Genomic DNA, 4,374 nt, shown 5'->3' with positions numbered 1-4,374 from the left:
CATAAAAATTTAATCATTGAAATTATTTAGTGGTATATAAACTACCATCAAAAATAACCCTTTGCTCTAAATATCAATTTATTATTTTTGCATGTTATTCCCGATCCCAAGGATAACAAGAAAAACAAGGGAAAACAGATAGCTAGAGTTCAATGCTATTACCTTTCTTTTATCATAAGGAAACAAGGAAGTCCTTTGTTGCTAATGATCTGCTTATGAGAGCTATAGGGAGAAGAATCATAAGATAAATACGCACAAAGGGATTCAATCTACATAATTGGAAAGACTTAGAAGCAATGTGAGACTGTCACATTATGAATTAAAAAGTTGTTTTAAGAAGGTTGAATGATATACATATATTTTTTTTTTAGTTTTTGCAAGGCAATGGAGTTAAGTGGCTTGCCCAAGGCCACACAGCTAGGTAATTATTAAGTGTCTGAGGCTGGATTTGAACTCAGGTACTCCTGACTCCAAGGCCAGTGCTCTATCCACTGTGCCACCTAGCTGTCCCTTAGGTTGAATGATATTTTGCATGATCATTACTCATCCTATTTGCCCTTGGTGCCAAAATTGCTAGTTATTTTTCTAATTACATTAAGTAAAAAGGCACAATGTGACATTCATGGACACTTAAATAGGTCCTGAAATGACAAAGAAGATATCTTGAAAATAAGGCATCAATTACCACAGACAAAAGAATTTGGGAAAATGGTATGATTTTGAAACCTGCAGTCACATTTATATAAGACTTTGACTGTGGCCAACATTTAGAGGGGTATTGCTGAAATACTTTTACCTCTCTCTCTAGGGCCACCTATTGGAATGTCACAGTCCTGAATTCATATGTGCTGAGACAAATAACATGCACATTTAGTATTTTCAGAAAGGTTAGTGCAGTTTTGAAGACTTTTAAGTACAACAGACTTTATTTTCTTCCTTTCCCAGTTTTTTAAAATTTATTTTTATTAAAGATATTATTTGAGTTTTACAATTTTCCCTCCAATCTTGCTTCCCTCCCCCCACCCCCCCCCACAGAAAAAATATGGAACACTTCACGAATTTGTGTGTCATCCTTGCGCAGGGGCCATGCTATCTCTGTATTGTTCCAATTTTAGTACATGTGCTGCCGAAGTGAGCACCTTTCCCAGTTTTTTTTCACATATATATATTTATCTGGGCAAAACAGAAATTTTATGGAGATAAAAAAGTCAATAGGAGAACTTTCAGGCTAGCTTCAGAGATGAAAATTTAAACAACTCCAACTCTTAAACCAGTTTTGCAGATTGCCTCATCTAATTCTTTTCACTCTACCATATTATTTTTTCATATCAAGCACCTACCATTTGTAAGGTAAGTTCTGAGTACCTATAACACTATAGATGAAAACACAATTGAGTGATAAAATCAGTTATTTATGCTTATTGAAGACATCAGTATTCTATACATTTAAGCACTTTTGGATGTAGTCCTAGTTACCTTGTCTTAGTTATAACTCTGGTCATGTCCTTAAGGCCTCAATATTTAATTATTGAATAGGTACATGAATGAAAAGAAGCAATATGACAATTACCATCTCTTTTCATCGAAAAAGCAACTGAAAGAAAAAAAAACCTCTCCAGGAAACTGAGGAAAATATACCAAATTATTATTTCCTTAAAACATTGATTTTTCACTAAATTGTTTTCACTATAAAAAATGAATAAGCTACTAATATTCTTACTAAGTATTTATACCCTGAATGGATAGATATCAAAGACAGCAGAAGTAATGCTAGACTCAGAGTTAGATATCCTGAATTTGAATGGTAATTTTGTTGAATGACTTTATAAAGATTTTATTTATTCTGAGTTTTACAATTTTCCCCCCATTCTTGCTTCACTCCCCCCACCCCCACAGAAAGAATTCTGTTAGTCTTTATATTGGTTCCATGTGATACATTGATCTCAACTGAATGTGATGACAGATAAATCATATCCTTAAGGAAGAAAAATAAAGTATGGGATAGTAAAATTATATAATAAGATAACTTTTTTTTTTCTAATTTGAAGGCAATAGTCTTTGGTTTTTGTTAAAAGTCCATAATTCTTTCTCTGGATACAGATGATATTCTCCAATGCAGATAGCCCAAAATTGTCCCTAGTTGTTGCACTGATGGAATGAGCAAGTCCATCAAGGTTGATCATCACCCCCATGTTGTTAGGGTGTACAATGTATTTCTGGTTCTGCTCATCTCGCTCAGCATCAGTTCATGCAAATCCTTCCAGGCTTCCATGAATTCCCATCCCTCCTGCTTTTTAATAGAACAATAGTGTTCCATGACATACATATACTACAGTTTGCTAAGCCATTCCCCAATTGAAGGACATTCACTTAATTTCCAATTCTTTGTCAATACAAGCAGGGATGCTATGGATATTTTTGTACAAGTGATTTTTTTTGCCCTTTTCCAGCATCTCTTCAGGGTATAGACCCAGTAGTGGTATTGCTGGATCAAAGGGTATGCAGAGATTTGTTGCCCTTTGGGTATAATCCCAAATTGCTCTTCAGAAAGGTTAGATGAGTTACAGCTCCACCAACAATGTATTAGTGTCCCAGATTTCCCCCATCCCTTCCAACATTGATCATTGTCCTTTCTAGTCATGTTGGTTGGTCTGAATGGTGTGAGGTTTTACCTCAGAGATGCTTTAAATTGCATTTCTCTAATAAGTAATGATTTGGAGCAAAAGAAATTACTACAACATAGATATATTATTAAGAAGATTTCATCAAAGAAAGAAGAAAATTGCAACCCAGTGACATGAATGCCTTATATCATCTTCCACACTAGTATGGCAATACTAAGTTCTGGAAGCTAGATTTGGACATGGGATAATGCTCAATTGTGAAATATGAAGCTAGAAATGGATATATCTGCTCTTTGTTTCAAAACTGATTAGGTTTGAACTACTAAAAAAAAATCAATGATGCTTTTGGAAATGCAATTTAATTGAAAAAATTAAGTTCATGATTAAGGTTAATCAAAATAAAAAGAAAGCACTGTTTTGAATTAGTGACTAATTTGCAGTTTTCCCAGTAGGTTAGTGAAGAACACAAATCATCTCATGAGAATATGGTGTATTGATGTTTAATTTTCACACAGTACCAGTTAGAAATAAAGGGATTTTATCCTTTAGCTGATAGCAATGATGGCAACCTAACAACACTATTATTCTCATTAAATCCTAAAAGTGAAAAAGTCAACATTACTTTCCTGAAATATAATTATTTCAACATTTTGATTAGATTATATATTTCAAAATTGGCTTACTTACACTGTTTTAATAGCCCCATTTTTTTTTGTTAATCTCTGTGTCCTCATTAATCTAGCACATAATGGGCCCTGCTGGTACATGTTCACTCAACTGTACGTATTGCAGAAAAAAAAACAGAATGCTGGAACTGAATATCAAAATTGAAATATACTGAGAATTTTTTCCCACTTCTGATCATTGGTCCTATTTGCCAAACACTGAAATTTTGATTTAATCATTATTTTCAAATTTTGATTGTTGATCAATGGAAGATAAAAGTTACACAATTCTTTCTGTTTTGTATTTTTTCTTTACTTTGACCTCAACAAATCAAATAAAATGTGCATTTTAACAAATGAAGTAGAACAGATAAAGGGGACTGTATTTGAAACTGAAAATCTCTAAACCAGATTTAGCTTACTTTACTTTTTCTTTTAAGCATATGATTTATAGTATGTATAACTTAAAAATTTCTACTTGTTTTTATTTCTGGTCTTCCCTCTGTCTTCTCCATTTAAAAAATGGACCAATGACCTTTTCTTTTCTCCTACATTACCATATTTCCTACTCCCTTGACCAAATGCCCCCAAATCAAGAAGAAAAATACAATTCCATTGGAACTGAGTCAAATAAACCAAATTCACATTTCTCATTCTGGGAATATCCAAATATGTCTGTCTTGCATGTCTTTTGCATCTATTAGCTCTCTATTTAGAGCTCAGAGTTTCTTCACCAATCCTAGGAACTTTTGGTTGTTCCATTCATTGAACAAAGTTTTTAGGCACTCAAAGTTCTTAATTTTCATAACATTGTAGGCATTTTGTACATTGTTCTATTCATTTAACTGATAATCAGTTCAAATAAGATTTGTATACCATTAGGTTACTAAGACTCTTTTCTAGGGAGAAGATAAATTCATAACTTTCTAAAATTAATTTGGTGAAGTAGAATTAGAAGTAGTTAATATGCAAAATTGTGAAGAATAATAAAATACAACTTCTGGAATTAAACATTTAATTGGATAAAAACAAATATCATAAAGTTCACCTACCACACTGTTCATTCACTGAACAAATACGTATAG

At 32.8% G+C, this 4,374-nt stretch overlaps 1 non-coding gene across 1 annotated transcript; it reads right to left on the bottom strand.

Annotated features, from left to right (window-relative positions):
- Window positions 1-1,036: 1,036 nt before the first annotated feature.
- LOC141519815 (U6 spliceosomal RNA) lies at window positions 1,037-1,139 on the bottom strand. Its single transcript, XR_012477450.1, has one exon. It is a non-coding gene; the product is annotated as a U6 spliceosomal RNA (small nuclear RNA).
- Window positions 1,140-4,374: the final 3,235 nt, after the last annotated feature.

This window comes from Macrotis lagotis, chromosome 3 (genome assembly GCF_037893015.1).
Source record: "Macrotis lagotis isolate mMagLag1 chromosome 3, bilby.v1.9.chrom.fasta, whole genome shotgun sequence".
In the NCBI taxonomy this organism is placed as follows: Eukaryota; Metazoa; Chordata; class Mammalia; order Peramelemorphia; family Peramelidae; genus Macrotis; species Macrotis lagotis.
Note: the sequence above shows the minus strand (reverse complement) of the source record. Positions and strands in the feature narration are given on the sequence as shown.